The 23603-nt window shown below is 43.0% G+C and overlaps 1 protein-coding gene across 5 annotated transcripts in view; it reads right to left on the bottom strand.

Moving 5' to 3' along the window:
- The window catches only part of PPP2R3A (protein phosphatase 2 regulatory subunit B''alpha), a 1031009-nt gene that overhangs the window by 660038 nt on the left and 347368 nt on the right, over window positions 1–23603 (bottom strand). For all 5 annotated transcript variants that reach the window (XM_069213531.1, XM_069213530.1, XM_069213529.1 and 2 more), the window contains exon 4: window positions 9934–10015. The gene's annotated coding sequence lies outside the window, so the exon portion shown is untranslated. The remainder of the gene's footprint in view (window positions 1–9933; window positions 10016–23603) is intronic.

Genomic DNA, 23603 nt, shown 5'->3' with positions numbered 1-23603 from the left:
TTCTTTTTAGGTAACCAACTGCTGATTGTTGATAAGAGCCCTAGTTAGGAGTTTTCCAAATTAATGTTGCTAAATTGTTTTTGCATGAAGTTCCACATGCAGATGCTAATTTGAGGTTAGATGAGGATTCATTTGTTGCACGATGCAATTTGAGACCTTGTTATGCTGACCAATGTATGCAATTAGCTCATTACAGATTATAGTTTTAGTGGTTTGCATTGCTATTATCGAATGCATTGTTATTCAAATGCTGCATAGATTGCATCTTTTTCGCCGTTGTGGACAGCTATTAATGTTCATATACATATATCATTTGGTGTTGAGACACATTTATATTGTGCTAGCTTTGTTAATATAGGGAAATAAATTCATTAACTTTGAATAAACTGGTGTGATTATTCATGACCGAAAGGTCATGGTTCGCCGAAATGTTTTCTGGATTAATTGTGAAATGTTATGTTGATCAGGGTATTGCTTATGTTCGTTATTGATTATTGATTGATTAAATTGATTACTCTCGGGTGAAGAGAGCCCCACTTGGTCAAAAGATTCATCGACCTAAGAGCGTCCAAACATAGGTAATTTATTAGGTCGGAACGCTCTATCAGTGTCTAAATTTATATAAAAATGTGCTTTATTTTTTTAAATTGTTGACGGATTTCTTTTCACTCATGTCATTTATTTATCGTCTGTGTTGGTACACTGAAATGCTTAATACATACTCCTCTAGTAAAGCCTGTCCTCTCTTTGCTACACTACCAGGACTGAGCTAAGGATTTATTATTGTGAATCCAAAGGACCATCTTTGGGGTGTTGTGAGAGTATTAGAAAGTACAGCTTAACCAGTATCACTGCATAATACTCCACGTTCCTACCCCAGAGTTCTGGAATACCAAGGCTGCTAAGTGTGGATTCTGCCTCATGCTTGTTACATCCACTACCCTGCGGTTCCAGGTTCCTTATCACATACCTGCAGTTTCTTTCTCATCCCCGTCCACTTATAAGTTTTCCTGTCGTTTCTTCCTCCTCCTTACTCCCTCAGCTGCCTTTCTGTCTCTTGCCCTGAGTCAAAGTCTGACAACTAAAAATAAGTCCCAACCTACAAAAATGAAGGCTGGTGCCTAATGCATGCAACCACAGGCACAAATTAAGCCCTAGAAATAATGAAACAGTGATGTCTCCTCCTGCGCCCTTAATTGCTTTCTAATGGTAACTTGTGAAAGGTCTGAGATTGATGTCACACAAAAGGACATTTGGCCGCAGAATAATAAAGCAGAACTGTTTCAAGGGGCGCTGAATACTGGTTAGGGTGTAGAGAGGTAATCCGCGCGCACACACGGTTCCTAGGAGCACATCACACATTTCTTTGGGGCTGAGGAAATTATTTAAACGTTGCAGTGAGACGTGTTTTCTTTTCCACCCGCGTAATTATTTTTAACCGCAGACAGAAGAATCTGTTTATTTTTCGGCCTTTCTTATTCGACAGTTTGCTTTATATTACACTGCGGTCAAAAGAGAGGGAAGAGAAACGCCTGACAAAGCCACTGTGTTTGGCATTGGTGCAGTGCGTGCCCACAGATGAGCACAGCTAGCATTTCACAAAGCTTTATGGATATATAAGTACCAATGCACACGCACACAGTACAGTCTTGTCAACACACTGGCATCGAAGGACACAGGCAAGCAGTTGTACATAGGCACTGTAGACGTACACAAAACAGCTCCATACAGTCGTCCTAACAAAATAACTTGTAGACAGGGAGTTTATATTTCTTAAATTTAGTTGGTGCATGCCCCGTTATTGGTGGTAAAGGAGGGTTAAATATTAGCAGCCTTTCTGCCACTCTATAGATCCACCAGTTTAGTTGAGTATAGTTTGAAACGTTTTGCACGATACTCTATGGAACTATAGCAACCCAGTCTGCACTGTTATTGAAAATATTAAACAAGCTGATGTCTACTGCCAAACTACGATGCTATGTGTTTGAAAACAACAAAACTTGATTGAAAAACGCCTTCAAAATGTCAAACTTAAAAAGAAGAGGCTGGCCTCAAACAAGCTGTAAAATGAGAAATCCTAAAAGGAAAAGCAAATTATTATATACACAACATCTCTCCTTTTGGGATTACTTATATTTTAGGTAAGTATTGATGCCAATCCTATGAAGCTGTGAGGAAAGTACTTGATATTAAGCCTCATCACCCCAATTTCTGGCAGGGCTGGTGGAATCCATACCTTACTGTGCGCTGTCTTTGTGTATTGGTAGATTGCTGCTGTTTTAAATGGTAGCAAAGAGGGCTGTAGCTGCTGCCAACTCTTTGAGGTGTGCAAAAATCTTGCAAAGCATCAGTTTTAATTGTGAGAACACAAGAACTAAACCGGATACCGATGTTTACAGCACTTTCTTCTTGGTTTCAATTATTAGCAAGACGAAGACACACAAAGGGAGTGGGAGCAGTAAAGGGAGTGCATGTGCAGACCTAAAACATGGAAGAATCCAAAACCTATGTTATAAATGAAGTGCTCCACTAGTATTTATTCCACATTTTTTCCACAGTGTCAAACGTGCAGCACTTGGGCTACTTCAGACGATATTGCAATACTTCCATAAGCGCGGGGTTTCCGGGTCCATAAAAAAGAAGTAGTCTGTGTTCACAGTGTAATCAGTGCTTACTGACAGGAGGGTGGTGGCAAGTACTCTGGGGGTGTGGAGAAACAATAGCACCCTAAAACGAATACTGAGGTGTTAGACAAGCAAGCCGGAATCATGTAAATATGAGGCCAGTTTAAGAATGTTAGCAAATTCAATTTTCTTTATTGAACTCATTGAATCTCCTTCTCCATGTCAAATTAAACTTTACATGAGTACAAACATTTCCTAAAATTAATTTCTACAGATAAACATAGGCACTCATTATGTCATTGGCGGTAAAACCCGCCTACCCCCGTGGAGACGGCTGCCAAAAGACCGTCACACGGTTAACATCCGTCTGCCATAATATGACCACAGCCGGATGTCCGCCACAAGAATACCGCCGTCAGCCATATTATGAGAAATAATACAGCCTGGAGGTGTTCTACTGGCAGGCGCTGCTGGCAGTAGCAGCGCCCTGCCCCGTCCCCTGCCAGAAGACCCCCTGGATTCAGGTAAGTGGTGTTTCCGACAGTGGAAGGAGGTAGGGGGTGTTTTGTGTGTGTGTGTGAGGGTGTGTGCATGAATGTGTGAGTGTGTGCGTGCATGTGCATGAGTGTGTAGTGTTGATTGCGTGTGTGTGTGTGCATGTGTGAGACTGCGTGTTTGAATGCAAATGAGAATGAGTGTCTGCGTGTAAGTTTTGATGTGTGTACGGATATGTGCGTGAATAAATGGATGCATGCATGTTTGAATGTGTGTATGCCTGTGTGAGTGAGTGTGTGAATGCGTGGTGTGTGCCCGCGAGTGTGCGTGTATGGGGAGGGTATTGGAAGGGGGAGAGTGGATGGGGGGGTGGGTGGTCGTAGTATGGGGAGTGTTGGGGAGGGGAGTGGACCTCCTGACAGGGAAGTAATTCCCTGTCACTGGTAGGGCCTACCGCCACGGTTTTCATGGCGTTACGAACGTAACAAAAACCGTGGCGGTAGGCAGGGTCATAATGCCACCGGTGGGACAGAAGCAGCCGCCAGGCTGGAGATTGTTACCTTCAGCCCAGTGGCTGCTACTGCCATGGCGGTCGGTGTGGTTCATGGGCGGGTTGACTTCAGCCAAACTACCAATGTCATAATGTCCGGTATATATACCGCCAGTCTGTTGGCGGTACTAACACCACGTTAACACCGACCACCGGGGTCATAATGACCCCCATAGTCTGAACAAGAAAGGGAACAGTGTCCATAAGTTGAATAGAAATGACGGATACAGCTTCTGATAGTAAGTCAAAAAATGATTGCCCTTAACAAGGCCATTAATATAAATCCATTTACCGAAACACGTTACCTGTTTTTCCACTGAAGTAAATAACTGAAGTAAATATAAAAGACAGTTTGTTTTATTGAGTGCTTCTCATTGAGGAACCATGATATTGATGATGTGCTGGGTTCTATATCAGAAAAAAGTGAATTTTTTAGTACCAAATGTATGTCCTTACACTTTGACATTAAATGATGTACAATAGTAGCTTGGAGGCATATTACCACGAATTTGTAGTCAACATGATAGACTGAGAGCTCCTACTTGTATTGTGTTTGTTAAAAGTGAGAAGTAGACCCTCAAACAGATGTACTGTCCTTAGTCATTCTGATATGATACATCACACAGTTTACATATGAACATGCAGCTTACAAATTACTTGGTGATATGAGGTATTAATGTTGAGGCAATGCTATAGACATAGGAGTTAATTTCGGTTAAGCTAGTGGTAACACCTACTGAATGATAGTGGTATTCATATGTATATTATATATACAGGGAGTGCAGAATTATTAGGCAAGTTGTATTTTTGAGGATTAATTTTATTATTGAACAACAACCATGTTCTCAATGAACCCAAAAAACTCATTAATATCAAAGCTGAATATTTTTGGAAGTAGTTTTTAGTTTGTTTTTAGTTTTAGCTATGTTAGGGGGATATCTGTGTGTGCAGGTGACTATTACTGTGCATAATTATTAGGCAACTTAACAAAAAAAATATATATACCCATTTCAATTATTTATTATTACCAGTGAAACCAATATAACATCTCAACATTCACAAATATACATTTCTGACATTCAAAAACAAAACAAAAACAAATCAGTGACCAATATAGCCACCTTTCTTTGCAAGGACACTCAAAAGCCTGCCATCCATGGATTCTGTCAGTGTTTTGATCTGTTCACCATCAACATTGCGTACAGCAGCAACCACAGCCTCCCAGACACTGTTCAGAGAGGTGTACTGTTTTCCCTCCTTGTAAATCTCACATTTGATGATGGACCACAGGTTCTCAATGGGGTTCAGATCAGGTGAACAAGGAGGCCATGTCATTAGATTTCCTTCTTTTATACCCTTTCTTGCCAGCCACGCTGTGGAGTACTTGGACGCGTGTGATGGAGCATTGTCCTGCATGAGAATCATGTTTTTCTTGAAGGATGCAGACTTCTTCCTGTACCACTGCTTGAAGAAGGTGTCTTCCAGGAACTGGCAGTAGGACTGGGAGTTGAGCTTGACTCCATCCTCAACCCAAAAAGGCCCCACAAGCTCATCTTTGATGATACCAGCCCAAACCAGTACTCCACCTCCACCTTGCTGGCGTCTGAGTCGGACTGGAGCTCTCTGCCCTTTACCAATCCAGCCAGGGGCCCATCCATCTGGCCCATCAAGACTCACTCTCATTTCATCAGTCCATAAAACCTTAGAAAAATCAGTCTTGAGATATTTCTTGGCCCAGTCTTGACGTTTCAGCTTGTGTGTCTTGTTCAGTGGTGGTCGTCTTTCAGCCTTTCTTACCTTGGCCATGTCTCTGAGTATTGCACACCTTGTGCTTTTGGGCACTCCAGTGATGTTGCAGCTCTGAAATATGGCCAAACTGGTGGCAAGTGGCATCGTGGCAGCTGCACGCTTGACTTTTCTCAGTTCATGGGCAGTTATTTTGCGCCTTGGTTTTTCCACACGCTTCTTGCGACCCTGTTGACTATTTTGAATGAAACACTTGATTGTTCGATGATCACGCTTCAGAAGCTTTGCAATTTTAAGAGTGCTGCATCCCTCTGCAAGATATCTCACTATTTTTGACTTTTCTGAGCCTGTCAAGTCCTTCTTTTGACCCATTTTGCCAAAGGAAAGGAAGTTGCCTAATAATTATGCACACCTGATATAGGGTGTTGATGTCATTAGACCACACCCCTTCTCATTACAGAGATGCACATCACCTAATATGCTTAATTGGTAGTAGGCTTTCGAGCCTATACAGCTTGGAGTAAGACAACATGCATAAAGAGGATGATGTGGTCAAAATACTCATTTGCCTAATAATTCTGCACTCCCTGTACATACAAATTTTTAAATAGCAAACTTGATGTTGGGAAAATGTATGTCAGGGGTATGGTTTATATAGACTGAGCATGTGGATTTTTAGAATTTGTTTGAATTTCGATGCATGGTGATGGAATGAGGGGGGATTCCCCACAGATGGGGCATCCAAATGTTAAAGGGCTAGAACTATGAGAGACCAAAGTGGAGCATCTATACAATAAGGAGTTGTTTATATGGGGTCTAGAGGGAGCGAATAGGGATGTGGATATATATTAATCAGGAGAGACCAGGTAGATTTGAACTGTGCCTGCCTTTTTATACTGAGGTGAGTATCTTGTAGTGCACCCTATGTCTTGACATAACCACCATAGCCAATCTGTGTATGCCCCAATGGGAGGCTAGCTTGGCAGCTTGAAGTGTGTACAGAAAGCAACATTGTTTCACGTCATTACGTTACTGCACTTATCCAGTGTGCTGAAACAAATATATTACAGAGAGATTTAACAATTTCAAATGGAAGATTTTTCTTATGCTGAGCACTTCTGTGGTGAAAAAGACAAATGACTCCAGACCCAAACTGAAGTTGAATAGGATGTCTAAATTTCACATAGTTGGTGATGGGGGCAGGATAGAATTGACTGGTTATGGGATGGTGGGGATGTGGACAGGTACCGGAACACACAGCTAATTAAGAACCTCGGTATTCTAAGATTATATCATTAGGCAATAGAATTTATCAGCTCTTATACAGGAGAAGATTCTGGATTGAAGTCAGGATGCAGAAGACAGTAGAGAGAAAAAGATTTGTGTCATCATCTTGTAGGTGACAGGAGAAACTGAATGAGTTTGTATTGTCATCAAGGGGGTAGTACAGATGAAGAACAGGGAACGCTTCAGGAATAATTCTTCAGGCACACTAACTGGTAATGATGTGGCTGAGAAGGCCGAAGAGGACCAACAAACTGCAAAAGAATGATCTGAAAGGTTGGAGGAGGCCATTCAGAAGCGGTTACAGAGCTTCACAGAGATAAAGGTCCGCAGCAAGGTTCAGGATCAATGGTGTCTCAATTGTATGTGAAGCAGGGAGAATAAGGTGAGAGGAGAGACTGATGGTTGGCAGAAGCAAGGAGTTAGGGCTTGGAGGAAAAGCTGTTTCCATATAATGAAACTTATCTAAAACAACTGTACAGAAAAGACTATAGGAGCACAGGTTGTTGGAGGTTATGTTAAGGAACAGGTTCTAGGATACTATGCAGAAGTTCAGAATGAAGGTGTCAATTTTCTGATTCTTTAGAAATTTCTGTAACCAACAATCAAATGAGCTGAGAAATATTGTGATATGAAATACTTTAAGCACCTCAACAGAATGCCATAAATGTGCTCAAGTAAAACAAGTGCTGGAATTAGGTGGTTACTAACGATTCCTGGGATTTACTGTAAAGTTGCAAATTCAGACCTCAAGCTGATAACACAAATTAGTGGATGGGTGCGTACTGTGAACGGCATAACATTTCAGCAGTCGGCACATATCTCTGCTCGAGGTCTCAAGTTTCTTTTAGAGAACACAAATGCCTAACATGAGGCACCCCAAAGGCTCTTTAGCACAAGCATATCTTACTGTTTTTGACAATTATTCCTCCACAGAGGTGCACACCTTTCACTGTTAATAAGCACAAACTGTTTCTCGCTAATGAGCTTTCATAACAAAATCTGGGGGCTGGCGAATAAAGTGTTGGCAATTATCCTCTAGAACAGTGGTCTCCAAACTTCTTAATGCGCGCACCCCCAGTTGAAAAATAAAAATCATTGGGCCCCCCTTCAGAATTTTTCACAAATATTTTATAAAGATGGCAATGTTTAAATATGTCTAGATGTACTTAAACATTGCAGTTAAGTACTGTTGCCATTTTAAAAATGCAATAACATGTTTCTGCTTATAACAAAACACTGTTATCTGTGAAATGCTTCTTTTGGCCAGAGCCTTGCGCCCGTCCCCGGGAACACTTGAGGCCCCCCTGGGGGGGGGCCCGCCCCTCAGTTTGAAGACCCTTGCTCTAGAATGTTCCTGCTTTTCAAATCCACTCCATTGAGTTTGAAACTGTTGATCTGAGTGCAAACTTTTTAAAATCTATTTAGCACTGTGCAAGATACAATAGGCAAGCTGAGGGTGGATTGTGACCAAAGTCTTTTATGGTTGCTACACATTTCACAAACCATCATGATCTGTTAGGTGTCATTTAGGCAAGGTTAACAGCCTTTAAAAAATCTTGGTCTTACACCTTAGCAGAGTGGTACACTTCATGTCCACTCCTAGGAAGAAGCTGATGGTCCAAACGTTTATCAAGTAAGTGATTTGAATATATGAATAACAAATATGAAGTTCAATCTCATTTGAAAATAATGTAAGTTATATTAACTATCAACAAATTTGGAAAAAAATATAAGGAGAAAATATCCTTAGCCATTTCTTTGTAAGTCAGTGGCAGTCACCGTTCACATGAAAGCCAGTGGGAACCAATCTTATCCTATATGGAAAGGTCAAAATTGTTTTAGCAAAAATGATTATTTATCTTTTCAGAATGACCAAAATACGCTGGTTAATGGGCTCATACATTTAGATGGGGCTTCGTGGTGTACCCTGGACATTAAAGTTTACTTTAGAGTACGGGCCTTATTTAAAATTTGGCAGATGGAATACTTGGTCACAAATGCAACAGATGCCCTGTCTAATGTATTACAGGTTCAGTATAGCCTATGACACTTTTAATGAGTGGATGGGGCGTCCATCATGTTCTGACAGAGTATCCCATCTACCAAACTCTAAATAAGGACCCACATTTGTTTTATGAAGCTCAAGGCTCACAAGCTGACAGAATTTCAAGCTTTGTCCAATGGGTAATAGAGCAGGCTGGGTTGCTGTATCGAAGAAAAGGTGCAGAAAACTCCAGCCAAAAAGTCACCAGTTTAGATCCTGAAACTTCAACAAAAAGTACATATAACTTTAAAATGTTCCTGTCAATGAGGTGCATCACCCAGGACATTTTGAAACATATTTGTATCACTTTCCCAAGAGTTTTACAGAAACAGGACCTGTTGGCTTCTCTTAGGTCACACATGCTGGCAAGACCAAATACACAGGTCGATCTAACACAAGTTACATTAACATAAACCTGTCTATGCATCAGACTTACTGCCTAAGTGAACTGTCCCGTTATATAGTTTGCTACCTTTACAAATATCCCTTAGGCAGATGGAATGCCAGGTCTCTTTTACACAGGAAGACAAGTGCTGCACAAAAGTCTCATAGCTCAGTGTACGTCAAAGTCGAAGTTCAGAAAAAGAAAACACTTTGTAGTTTTCCACAAAGACTGATGGAATTCTTACACACTGTTGGTCCAATTACAAGTCGGGGGGAGCAGTACGCTTGGATGGGCTACCACTGCGTCTGATCACAAGTGTTCCCGCACAGGTGACCACCGGAAACAGGAGCAGTGTGGATTTTGGCCTGGCAAAGCCAGGTCCATGCTTTCCCCATTCCAGGTGTAATAACTTGTACCAACCAGGTTTAGGTGCTGGGATACAAGCAAGAAACCAGTTCCAGCCACCAAGCCACTCCGAACGAAAATATGTCTAACTAATTATTGAGTCCTGTCTGTCTGCTTTTTATATTCACCAATACCAATTAGTAAAATGTGTTCTCATGCTTTCTAAAGCATCCATTATTTGATTATAAAATGGTCAGCCATCCCAGTAAAGTTATATCCCTCAACAATAAATAAAAGTTAGCATGAAAGTAATATTCTACTGACAAAGTAATATATTTCCCTCTCTTTAATATGAAGCACACATTTAGACCGATTTAGGATTTCGAAATGCAATCAGGATGGTTCAAAAAGCGTATACACAGCTTTCACTAACATAAATGATAAAGAGAATGTTTACCTAAGACCAAAGGACGCCATCAGTAATCACCCCTCTCTTTTCCAGGAGCACGTCTTAAATTGGCTTCTTAGCTTCAGGCCATCTGTAGACGAGAAGTTAGATCTGTGAAACTTCATCTCAGAATAAAAGGCTCACAAACATGCATCTCCGACGTCCAAGCCAATAAATCTAAAGCATGCGCAAAATGTGATTAAAGACTTCCTTGTTTTATATTTTATTTGCCACTGATATCGTTTGCCGGATCGTTTTATAAGTTGTTCACATTCGTTTAATGCTGGCAAGTAAGAGCTGCATCTCAGCAGCACCTTTGTGGTTGGTAGTCGTCAATCTATCATACAGATAGGTACCACGTGGCCTGCTGCACATCAAAGGCTATAAATGTTATTAGTGTTTAAACGTGATTTATTTACATAGTTACATTTATACGTTTTCATTGTAATCTAGCATATTTTAAAATTACTGAATTCAGGATTTCTAATTGTCAGATCACAGAAAAACTAAAAAATGTATAGGTCACTGTAACCTAAATTACGAAACAGGTGTGTGGTTCCAGTTGATTAGACCACCGAGGATGGGATTCTGAGTCGGGTAGATTTCTGCCCACAGATTTACCAAGGGCTTCAAGAAATTTGGGATCCGGAAGGGAGGGGAGCACAGTTGGGGTTCAAAGTGGATGGGGTTATATGCAATTCCAGCATGTTTCTAGTGATATTTCTCCCAGAGAGACGAAATCTCCGTGTGAAACACCGTATCGTGTACTCATAATGGGACTGGTAGGTGGATTACTGACCTTATCAGGATGAACGGAGTAGAGTGAGAGTAATAATGCTCTCAGGGCCGTAACTGACTATAGGCGGCTACAGTTCGACCTTTCCAGTGCTGCAACAGTGGAATGAATGCATCTTTCTGCCCTCAAGGCCGGGCTGGCCCACTGGGTATTTCCGCTGTAGGCTGGAGCCCTTGGGGGCTTGTTTTGAAGGCCCAGGACCGCCCAACTCTCTCTCTCTCTCTCTCAAGAGAGAAAGAAAGGAAGGGAGGTGGAGAGCAATCAGAGGTAGAAGAACAAGAGGAGTGAAGAGAGAGAGAATGGCTGGATGGAAAGGGAGATGAAGGGAGTGGACCTGGTTTTGGACCCTGTTTATGGTGCTGATGGCTGCGTAGAAGCCCTGGGGCCAGCTAGTGTCCGTTATGGCTTTCAAATGAACAAGACATTTCATTGCAAGGCTAAGTTGTTTTGCCCAAAGGAGTTATGCTCTATTAGTAGTCTTGTTGAAAGGCATCGCTTGGGCACTCTGGACCCCTGGAAGAAAAATGGCTGCTTCAGGGGGGGCACTATTGAATCACTCTAACAGCAACTGTAGGCCTAAAAGTGCCCAGGCCTCCTGCTACCTAGCAGATGGCCTCATCCCTGTCAGATGACGTCGCCTTCACCTGGGGCGTGGCAATTCAACTTCAAACAATTACTTTGCGTCAGTAAATCCCAAAAATGAACATTCTTTATGGATTTTACATTAGAATATCAATACAATCATCAGCCATTGATTACTTTCTCAAGAAAATGACAATTCCCGGAGACATAGTTAGGTTATTCTCTTGCTGTCTGCACTGCTTTTTTACATTTCCACTGTAAAAGAGGACTGAGCTCTTAATAGCTTATCCTGTCAGACAAAATGCGGTAATGCGTTGCTCCCTACGAATATCATGCCTTGGTGGAGAGGGAGGAAAATGCATTGCAAATAAATACACACTACACCGTGCAAGACTTTCAAATCTCAGGAATTTAAGGCCTGATTTAGAGTTTGTTGGATGGGTAATCCATCAAAAATGTGACGCATATCCCATCCTCCTTATTCCAAATACTTTATATCTTAACCCCATTATTTCAATCAGGCCCTTAGTTTTAAACGATCCTCGCGGATTTCTGATCCCCATTCACAACTTACCTGGTATTGATGAAGCAGAAATGAAGGTTTTACATTTATTAACGCATAAACGTAGTGTGAAATAATCATGTTGACTTTAACCGAACTAATAAAGATTGTACGGGGACAAAATGTGCCCTCAGAGTAGTTTGCCAACAGTTATAAGCGTGCTTTATATAACGTGGTGTATTAGAATTGCACTAATCCGACATAATCATAAACGTGTGCTACGATTTGCTTGTTTGAAATGTTTTAACTTAGCATAACTTTAGCGGAGGCTTCGGCCTAGTTGCCCGGTCTCACGGTTTAGATGCTCGTATTTTTTTTCCAATGTGCTATTAAACGTGTATTTCTGCTTGAAGCTGTACTTTTCCACTGAGATCGTTCACATGCTTATCTTAAGGTTTCGTGCCAGCCTGGCATTTTTCTCTTTGCTCCAAGGTCAATCTGCAGGTGCGGACAATGGAAGCTCTGAAAGTGAGTTAATTGGTATAAAATGTTGCAACTTGCGTACCCGTCTCCAAGGATAATGTATGCTTAAGTAAAAGCTTGAGAACTGTTGTTTTTGATTGGATAATTTGAAGCCAACCTATGAACCCTCCAATGGAAGACCCTACTGGATTTGAACTGTTGTCTATTTAAACCAGGTGCACAAGGAGAAGCCATTCCATTACCGCTATTGCCAGCCCGATACCCGCCATTTTGTAGCTACTATGGCCCATCTTGCTGCGACGCCATTTTGAAAGAGACTTTGATGCTTTCTCTAATCGAGAGAAAGAGACTTAAATGATTCTTACCCTAGAGACTTTAACTTTGATTTGTCCCTTTGCATGAAGTAGTAGTTTATCTTGCCGCCGTGAGGCAACTGCCCCGTCCACCCCTGCCCCTTTGCCCCGTCCCATGCTGATCGAGAAACGGTACCTGTGAGACGAAGACTTCCTTGAATGCTGATCGTAATTGGTAAATATGAAAGGAAATTGTAAAATTGCATTGTGTTCCTTTTAGGTAACCAACTGCTGATTTTGGATAAGAGCCCTAGTTAGGAGTTTTCCAAATTAATGTTGCTAAATTGTTTTTGCATGAAGTCCCCCATGCTGATGCTAATTTGAGGTTAGATGAGGATTCCTTTTGTTGCACGATGCAATTTGAGACCTTGTTATGCTGACTAAATGTATGCAATTAGTTCATTACAGATTATAGTATTGGTGATTTGCATTGCTATTATCGAATGCCTTGTTATTCAAATGCTGCATAGATTGCACCTGTTTCGCCGTTATGGACAGCTATTAATGTTCATTTATGTTTATCATTTGGTGTTGAGACATCTATATTGTGCTAGCTTTGTTAATATAGGGAAATAAATTCACTAACTTTGAATAAACTGGTGTGGTTATTTCTGACTGAAAGGTCAGGGTTCGTCGAAATGTATTCTGGATTAATTGTTAAGTGTTATGTTGACCAGGGCATTGCTTATGTTCGTTATTGATTATTGATTTAAAGAAATTGACTGATTAAGGGTGGAGAGGGTCCCACTTAGCCAAAAGATTCATCGACCCCAAGAGCGTCCACATACAGGTAAATTATTAGGGTGTAACGCTCTATCAGTAGATGGTAGCAGAGGACGGTTTCGCCTTTTGGGACCCCGTACTCTTAAAGTACATGGTGTTGAATTAACGGTTACACCTTTTGAGACCCCACTCGAGAAGTTGAATTAGATTTTTCTTGGATAAAACAGATTGAGAGAATGATGAGGGGCTAAGTCCACCGCGACTTTCCCGGGATCTCAGAGCTTGCGGATGGAGAGAATGGAGGTGTGAGATCGGCGTTGGTGGTACTAGTGATGGTATGAGTGAAGTTAGGGTTTTGCGCTTGCACAGCTTATTGCCGCAGATCGTGTGAAAAGGTTGCGAGGATTTTAGAGAATAGCGGAGGTGCGACTCCGAGTGTAGAAGTAGGGAAGTCGTCGAACTTCATAGAAATAGCGGAGGTGCGACTCCGAGTGTGAGAGTAGGGAAGTCGTCGAACTTCATGTGCATGTGGCGCTTCGTGCATAAAAAGGTCCACGTGGTTGTTGTTGTTGAGACGGGCCCTGCGAGGTCAAGAGACTCCGGAGTATGTTGTTTTATGTTGTGGTCTGGGCGGTTTAGTAGGTTGATCAGGCGTGGTCAACGAGTCGGTACGTGTGTTAAGGGAGTGAAAGAAAACTTCGACTTCGGGCTTTGACAAAATTCTAAGTGCACTAGAATAGATCATTGACAAGTTGAGAGTAGGTCTGCGGGTCAGATTTGCTTGCGAACGTGGGGACCGAGAAAGATGGAATAACTGCCGAGGCTAGTGAAAAATCCCTAAGGTCCTGAAGCGATTGTGTTACCCTTCCTGTAGTAAACCAACAGATCTGTTTTATTATTAATTTTTGGTAGCTCGCGATACATGCAAGAAGTTGTTACGAGAGGAGCTGAGTGAAGGAGGACTAGCCGCAAGGCTTTGTCAGCCACAGTGGGTGTGAGTGTGACGTCACTAGGAGCCGCGCTGGGATAGGTTGGTTGCAGAGAAGGGTCGCGCACGGATTGGACGCAGTCCGTGGGGCTCGATTGGAAGGGGAAAGGCAAGCGAAGAGTATTCCGGGAATTAAAGTCACCTATTGATTACAAACTTTGTGAAATAAAAGACGAGAAAATGAAATTTTTTAAAGCATTTAGGAGTGCGATGAAGGGGGAGTCTTACATTAAAGCGAGCGTAGGAGAGGAGACGCCGCCTGAAGGCACACCAGCTTACATTGTAATGGAGGAAAAGGGGGTAGCTCCGTGCCTTTGGCTAAAGCAATGGCACAAGCTGACAGAGAAACATGGGAGCGTAGCATTCCCGATCCATGGGACATTCAATATAAGGATCCTAGAGAATTTGAGATTCGCGATGTACGACATGAAAGTACCTCCAAGGCCAGCACAGTTTGAGGCTCTAGCAATTTGGGAACTAATGGCTAGACAGCAGCAGCAAAATAAGTTCGAGACTAGGATAAGGAAGGTAGAAAAGACACTAGCGGACGCTAGGTGGGATAATGCACAGAAGGTGTGGAGGTCAGATGTATTGCAGGGGATAAAATTGTTTCCCGCAATTACTAAGGAAGAAGAGGAGACAGGTAAGAAAGCTACCTGTAAGACAAACAGGAAGTGTTCCAAGGATAGAGAGGACGAGGAAAAGTTGAGAAGAGAAGAGGAGTTAGAGGATGAGGAGTTAATCATGCAATTGCTGAACGACCGTCCACCACCTTATGCAGAGAGTGGACAAGGTCCAAGTACCAGTTCTGCCCCTCCGGCACCGGTACAGAACAGCGAAACTCAGAGTTCAGGAGCATCATCGGGGTCTAAGGACCCGAGTTTGCTGTTCACCCCGCAGATACCGCAGGTTAGGAGAATATATCCAGATGTGCCCATGTTGAAACCAGCAGAAAATTATCAGCCGCAGGTCCCAAGGTACTACGGCAGTGATAACAGTACGGGAATGGTTCTAGATCCAACCGCACTGGGAGGACAAAATGGTCACAACCCAACACTGGCACAAGCTGAATCAACACAGTTTTTGATGCCTCAAAAGCAGATGCAGGGGGGGACAGCACATGCTCAGATGACGGGGAGTCAGATGGGCATGCCGGCAATGATGACCCATAGTGTGGGAATGAACATGTCTCAGAACATGGGAAATGGACAGAACCCAGACGCGATATCATTACCCATTACTGTAGGTCCACCGGTACCTTTGTACAGTCAGCCTAACCTAGGTATGAGCGGTCAGGGATCAATGCTGCAGAGTGGGACAGAAAGGAGGTGCATAGAAAACACTCCAGGGATAACTCCGATAGCGGCTCAGCCAACTGGATCCGGGTCCTTGATGGAGTTTAGTCCCATATGCGCTCAGTCAACACTGGTGAGGTCGAGTCCCCCACTGATAATACCTCTAACATCGAACACTGAAAAGTTGCCGCAACCATCAATGGCAGTCGATGTGAATGCTACACTGATGGGGTTGAATGCGCAACAGCTGACACAGTGGTTCAACAGTCTGAATTCCACACAAAGCTCAGCCAGTGGGAAGGGAGAAGACTATCTGAATAGGGTCAGGTTGAACATGGAAGCACAAGAATTGGTGGAAGGGACCATGGGTGTGAATAGGTTAGAGTCCTACTCGGAAGAAGAGTTGAGGTATCTATGTCCAAGGATTACGAAAGAAGTGAACAAGGTACATAAAAGCTTGCAGGAAATAGCCGACAAAAACGGGGTTGACATAGACAAGACAAAACACTTGAGCAGGAGCTACAGGTTGGATTTCGGGACCACAGATTTTGAACACATGAGGTCAGCAGGCATGAAGGCACACCTTAGAGAATTGTTGCAGAGTGCACAAGTGTGGAGGTGCTTAGACAAATGGGAAAGCAGATGGGTAAAGAGAAAGGAAAAGAGGAAAGACAGTGTCCCAGAGCCCAACGAGAAGAGACCACAGAGTAGTGATGCAGTAACCATGTTACCAATGAGGGAGACAGCAGGGGGAAAATTAATACATGTACCATGGCATAGAAGCGACATTCAGTCTTTTACGGATGATTTTCCCAAACTGAGAGAGAAACCGATTGAATGGTATCAACAGACTGACAGGTTTGTGAAGCTTGCAAAATGTCTCTGGGAAGACCTGAACACTCTCTTTGAGATTGTGGTTCCGGCAGATTTGTGGGAGGATTGCAAAAGAGCTGTGGGTTGGCCGACAAGTGAACCAGAGAGAGACAGGGATACGGGTGCAACATCACCTATGGTGATGAGCTTGTACTACAAGGTGATTGAGCATTTGAAGACGAAGGTTGCCGCGAAAAATGTGGATTGGCAGAAGATCGATCGAACTGCCCAAGAGGCTAAAGAGTCGATTCATAGTTACTATGAGAGGTTGTTGAAGGCGTTCAAGAACTACAGTGGCACGGAAACAATAGAGGCGAAGGACATGCTTCATTTTGTGTTTAGATTTGTGGAAGGGCTGAGACCAGAGATAAGTCAGATGATAAAGTCGCATTTGATTTGTTGGCAGTCGAAACCTATTGATGAGGTGCTGAATTATGCGAAATACTGTAGCGACGAAATCGAAGTGAAACAGAAAAGGTTGAAAGAGAAAGTGATGATGATGCAACTTAAAGCAGCTCAGACAGGTCTGCAAGGTTTGCAAGGGTTGCAAGGGTTCCAACAGCAGGTACCGCAACCGCAGCCGCAGTTGCAGGGAAATATGGCGTTTCAGCCACAGGCAAGAGGCAGAGGCAGAGGAGGTTTTGTGAATAATGGTCCGGATTTGAACACTGTTGTGACACAGAATGGTGTGCAGGCATTGAAAAAGGTGATGCCGTGTCACGTGTGCGGGATTGTCAGTCATTGGAAACGCGAGTGCCCGATGGTGGTGCAGGAAGGTGCAGGTGTCGGTCAGCAAAACAATGATGTCAATGCATTTCAGACAATGAGGGGACCGAAAATGAGAGGTCCAAACACAAACTTTCAGACCATAAATCAGCTACAGGGATTACAGCCTATGCAGCCGCAGCAAATGCAGATGCCCCGTATGCAGATGACGCAAATGCAGCCAATGCAACAGCAGTTTCCCATGGTACCTAATCAGCAAATGCAAATACCTTTGGCACCAATGAGTCAGCAGCAAGTGATGGTTCCTCCACAGGTCTCGGGTCAGGTAATGAATACAAATGGCACTGTACAACAGTTCCCATTACACAGTGAGAGTGGAATAAACAATGTATGGGAGAGTGAAAGTTCAGGAGAGGAAGGAGATTGTGTGCTTGCAGCATCCTTGGAAGTTGATCAAAAGGGTCCGTACGTGGAAGGAAGAGTAATGGGTCATCGTGTCTCATTCCTGGTTGACACAGGAGCCACACGTTCAACTGTTAAGAGTATTGAAGTACCAAATTTGCCACTCTCAGGAAGGACAGTTCAAGTGATGGGAGTAGCAAACAGGCACCTGACAAACCCAATTACAGATCCGGTACCAGTCAGCATCGGTAACTATCAAGGGTTACATCAGTTTGTGGTATGTGACTCAAGCCCAATAGCACTGTTAGGGAGAGACCTATTGTGCAAATTGGGTTGTTCGATTATGTGTTCGAACGAGGGAATCAAAATTCAGACGAGCAGTGATGGGGAAGAAGAGGACAGTGTAGAGGGGGATGAGATGGAAACTGTCGATGAAGAGTATCCTCTGATTTGTCTTTTCCCGATGATAACTGAAGAAGATATTCCAACTGAATTACGGGAAACAGTCGGAAAGGAAGTGTGGAATATGACAGGGAAAGAGGTGGGATTGATGAAAGGAGTGGAACCAGTGAAAGTGACTGTAAAGCCCAATGCAACCTTTCCCCAGACCCCACAATACCACATGGCACAAGACACCCTCATGAAAGTTGCCCAACTCATTGATGAATTTGTAAAGCAGGGAGTACTGAAAGAAGTGTTAAGCAGTCCATGTAATTCACCAATCATGGGACTAATAAAGCCGAGTGGAAAGGTCCGAATTGTACAGGACTTGAGGAAAATAAATGACATCATAGTCAAATGCTGCCCTGTCGTACCAAATCCAGCTGTGATAATGTTTCAAGTCCCTTGCGATGCCGAGTGGTTCTCAGTCATCGACTTGTCACAAGCATTCTTTTCGGTGCCTCTTCATGAGGACAGTCAATTTCTCTTTTGTTTCAAATTCTTAGACAGAGTGTACAGTTGGTGTCGAATTCCTCAAGGGTTTTCTGAGTCACCGTCAATATTCAATCAGATTCTAAAGAAAGACTTGGAAGCATTAGAATTGCCATTCGAATCAACCCTAGTACAGTACATTGATGACTTACTGGTTGCATCAAAGACCGAAAGTGGCTGCACAGCCGATACCATTGCTCTGTTGAACCATTTGGGAAGGAATGGACACAAGGTGTCTCCTTCCAAATTGCAGTTCTGTCAGAAGAAAGTGAAATACTTGGGTCACCAGATAGAGAAAGGGTCAAGGAGAATAATGAAGGAAAGAATAACGAGTGTACTTCAAATGAGTCCACCAAAGACAAGGAGGGAGGTGAGGAAGTTTTTGGGAATGGTGGGCTACTGTCGTCAGTGGATTCCCAACTTCTCAACTCTAGCAAAGCCTTTACTGAAGCTGACCCAGAAGGACGCCTTGGATCAAATTGAGCTGAAAGGAGATGAGATGGATGCTTTTATTGAATTGAAAGAATGCATGTGCAGGGCTCCAGCTTTAGGTATGCCTGATTACACAAAGCCTTTCACATTGTTTTGTCATGAACGTGATGCATGTTCTTTGTCTGTCTTGACTCAAGCCCATGGTGGCATAAACAGACCAGTAGCGTATTTTTCAGCTACTTTGGATCCGGTCGCAGCAGCACTTCCAGGGTGTTTGCGCGCCGTAGCAGCAGTTGGTATCAGCCTCACTCAGAGTGAAGGAATAGTGATGGGACATCCAGTAACAGTCATGGTCCCTCACTCAGTCGAGATACTTTTGACCCGCTCCCGAACGCAACACATGACTGGAGCAAGACTCACAAGGTATGAAACGATAATTCTGGGCTCACCGAATGTGCAGCTGAAAAGGTGCACTACGCTGAATCCAGCAACCTTGCTTCCCGGTGAAAATGCTGAAATTGAGGACGCTGAAGACGTCGAGCATGACTGCCTTCAGGTGACTGAATTTTGCACCAAACCTCGACCTGACATTAAGGATACTAAGCTTGATGAAAATGATCAAATTGTTTTCGTTGATGGTTCATGTCTAAGAGATGGGATGGGGATTTTGAAAGCAGGATATGCTGTATGTACTGTAACCGGTGTCTTGGAAGCGGCCTGGCTTCAAGGAGTCTATTCTGCACAAGTAGCAGAACTTGTAGCCCTTACAAGAGCATGTCAATTGTCTGCATTGATGAAAGTCACCATTTACACTGATAGTTAGTACGGGTTTGGGATTGTGCACGACTTTGGACAACTATGGTCACAGAGAGGTTTCCTGACTTCTTCAGGATCCCCAGTGAAAAACGGGGAGAGAATAAGGGAATTGTTACACGCCATTCAAATGCCAGCCGAAGTTGCAGTGGTAAAGTGTAGTGCTCATACAAAAGGACAGGACTATGTTTCTCTGGGAAATGCATATGCGGATCAAGTCGCAAGATTTTGTGCCTTGAACTGTATATTACTCAGAGATGAATGGAATTCGATAAGTGAACCAGAACTCGAACCAGCTAAAGCATTTGCCTTGAAGGTCGTAGATACAATAGATGAATTAAAAGCATTACAGAATAACGTCAGGGAGGATGAAAGAGACTCCTGGATTAAATCACAATGTATAAAGAGACCAGACGAGTTATGGGTTTCAAACGAGGGAAAATTTGTTTTGCCAAATGGTCTCTTATCGCAGCTTGCGCGGTTCTATCATGGGCAAGCTCACCTAGGGAGACATGCCATGATGAGATTGTTCAAAACTGATTGGTTTAACCCCAGATTTCGTCAAGCTGCAGAAGCAGTTTGCCATCGATGTGTCACTTGCCAGCAGATGAACCCAGGAAAGGGAACAGTTGTGAACGCGAGCCACATTGGCAGGGCCAGTGGCCCATTTAGTAGGATGCAGATGGACTTCATTGAGATGCCGGTGCATGGAGGTCTGAAGTATGTATTGGTGATTGTGTGCATTTTTAGTCACTGGATTGAAGCATACCCCACAAGTAGAAATGACAGCCTTACAGTTGCAAAACTATTGTTGAGGGAGTTAATACCACGTTTCGGATTCCCGATCTCTTTAGAATCAGATAGGGGAAGTCACTTCAATAATGAGGTGATAAAGTTACTTTGCGAAGCGCTGAACATTGAGCAAAAACTGCATTGTAGCTATCGCCCTGAAGCCTCAGGACTGGTGGAGCAAATGAATGGTACACTGAAATCAAGAATGGCGAAAATATGTGCATCGACAAATTTGAAATGGCCTGACGCATTGCCCTTGGTGCTAATGTCAATGAGAAACACTCCTGATAGAAAGACTGGATTGTCTCCGCACGAAATTCTCATGGGCAGGGCTATGAGACTTCCTGCAGTTCCCGCAAACGCGCTTTTGAATATTACAGATGATATGGTGTTAGACTACTGCAAGGGTCTAGCTGACGTGGTTCGCTCTTTCTCTCACCAGGTGGAAGCAACCACCTTGCCACCGATCCAAGGTCCAGGACACGCACTGAAAGCAGGTGACTGGGTCGTGGTAAAGAAGCACGTGAGGAAGTCGTGTCTGGAACCCCGTTGGAAAGGCCCTTTCCAAGTGATCCTGACGACAACTACCGCTGTGAAGTGCGCGGGGGTTCCCAACTGGATTCACGCCAGTCACACAAAGAAAGTATTGTGTCCCACAGATGAGGAAGTTGAAGCGCTGAAACTGCCAGTGCCTGATAAAACAGTGCTGAGACAGAGCAAAACCAAACCGAAAGCGAACAGACAGGAACGGAAGAGAGAGAGATATTCACTGAGGACGAAGCGACCAACTCACTTGGGGAAGACCAAGGAGAAAGTTCAGACAGCGACGAAGCAGCTGAAGGTGACAAAGAACCTGAAGCAGCTGAGGGTAGCAAAGAGCCTGAAGCAGCTGAAGGTGACCAAGAACCTGAAGCAGCTGAAAGTGATAAAGAGCCTGACGAAAGTAACGGTGACGAAGGGCTCGAAAAAGGTGAAAAAGCAGGAGAGCCTGATCAGAGGAGGGCTTTCCCAGAAGCAGACGATACAGAAAAAGAAAAAGAGAACGTGATTGATTCCCCAGAAGGAGGGGACAAGGCAGAACAGAACGAAACAGTTCAAGATTCCACAGAAAAGGTCGCAGGTCCATCAAATGGACACGGTGCAAAGAGAAGACTAAGTATATCACCAATAAAACAAAGAACTAAAGAAAGTTTGAACGACGGAGAAAGGCCAAAAGTGAAAGAGAAAAGAAAGGAAGTGTCTGTCGTGGTACCATCCTCGAGTGAAGAAAAAGACTTGACAAAAGTGGAAAGTACCAGTGAGGCAGAGTCAAAAAGGGATGCAAAATTGAAAAGGAAAAGGATACCGAACAGAAGATATTCCGGTCCTGAATGGGCATATGTAGTTCATGACGATTGGACTGACGAGTTTGTATCTCTAAGCCTCGAGAACGAAGAAGAAGAGATACCAATAGAAAAGAAAAGTTTTATGGACTCTGTTGATTGAAAGGGTAATAAATGATATTGCTTGCTACAATCCAACGTGATACAAACAACCAGATGAGACATTGCTAAACCGGATGAGACTTTTGCTGAACTGATAAAAGACTGAGTTATTGCCGAATTGAGACAAATGCTGCTAACCGATAAGTGACTGGCCTCCTGAAGAAGACGGTGTGAACATTGCGCTCGTTCAGCTTTGTAACTGAATTGCCAAATAGTTTCTTATAGGTGCTTCTAGCTCTCTGATTCTATACAGATCATGACGCAAAACAGTAGAAAGAAATATTGTAAATACGTGTGTATAGGCTTGGTAATTGCATGTGTACTAATAATAATGGCAATCGTAATTGGAATGCATGGTAAGGGTGAGAATGAGAAAATTGACGCTTCTACTTTTGCTCCTGTTACTGTCACTGAACTAACTGCACTGAAAAGACTAGAATTAGATGAGAGACACTTGCATGATAAGAAAGAGCTTTCGTATAATGTTTTCTATCGCTTATTAACAGAATATGTTGAGACTATGGACGCGAAAGATTGTTATGTGTGTACACAGATACCGACATCAGTAAAGGAAGGGGTGACTTATCACCACATGCCTCTTACATACGGGATTACATGTAGTATAGTAATGTCTAGATTTTATGGTCAAACTAACATACAGTATTTTTACTCGAATTATGATGTTACCTTTGCATATGTTCCTATAATAGCGCAGCTAAGCCAGATTGCTAAAGATTGGGATGCTAAAATAATGAGGGAATTTTTCGAGCCAATGCAACCTTTTGAAACGGCTCACGCTCATAGGGAAAACCTTACCTGCTCGCTCTCTGCAGTAGAAATAAGCTTTTTAGATCGCACAGATGATAGAAGGGCACAAATGAATGCGAAAGTAGAAAAAGAGCTACATAAGAGGACTTCAGTAGAAAATTATGATTTTGCTGCAATAAAAACACAAGGGAGAATAGCTTTAGATGCTTGGCATGTAGGGAAATTTTGTATATATCGAGGTGAATCTTATTATGATAACATTTTCGTAGGAGCAAGTGAGTGTAAACATACGTTTATCTTTAAGGCCAAATGGACATTCATGATGAACGGACTTGACCCTGTCATACCAAGTGTATATTACATTTGTGGGTATAATGCCTATTATCGTCTTCCAAAGGGATGGCGGGGGAGATGTTATTTGGGTATAGTGTTCCCAAAGGTTTATCAACTGGATGACCTATCGATAATTCAAAAGACATCTGGATCCCATCGTATCCAGAAAAGAGAGACAGCAGCTGCTGTGGTAGGAGATATATTTGGAGCCATGATTCCTTCGTTGGGAGTTGTGTTGAATTCCATCAAAATAAGAAAGTTGTCTACTATAGTGGATAACATGTTGACAAAGTTTTCAGGTGCTATAATCCTGATAGATGCTGAACTCGCAGCGGAAAGAGCTATGACTCTTCAAAACAGGCTTGCTTTAGACATTCTTTTAGCAAAGGATGGTGGCGTTT

Source organism: Pleurodeles waltl, chromosome 11 (assembly GCF_031143425.1).
Source record: "Pleurodeles waltl isolate 20211129_DDA chromosome 11, aPleWal1.hap1.20221129, whole genome shotgun sequence".
Lineage (NCBI taxonomy): Eukaryota > Metazoa > Chordata > Amphibia > Caudata > Salamandridae > Pleurodeles > Pleurodeles waltl.
The sequence above is the reverse complement of the archived record's forward strand: the minus strand, read 5'-3'. Positions and strand labels throughout refer to the sequence as shown.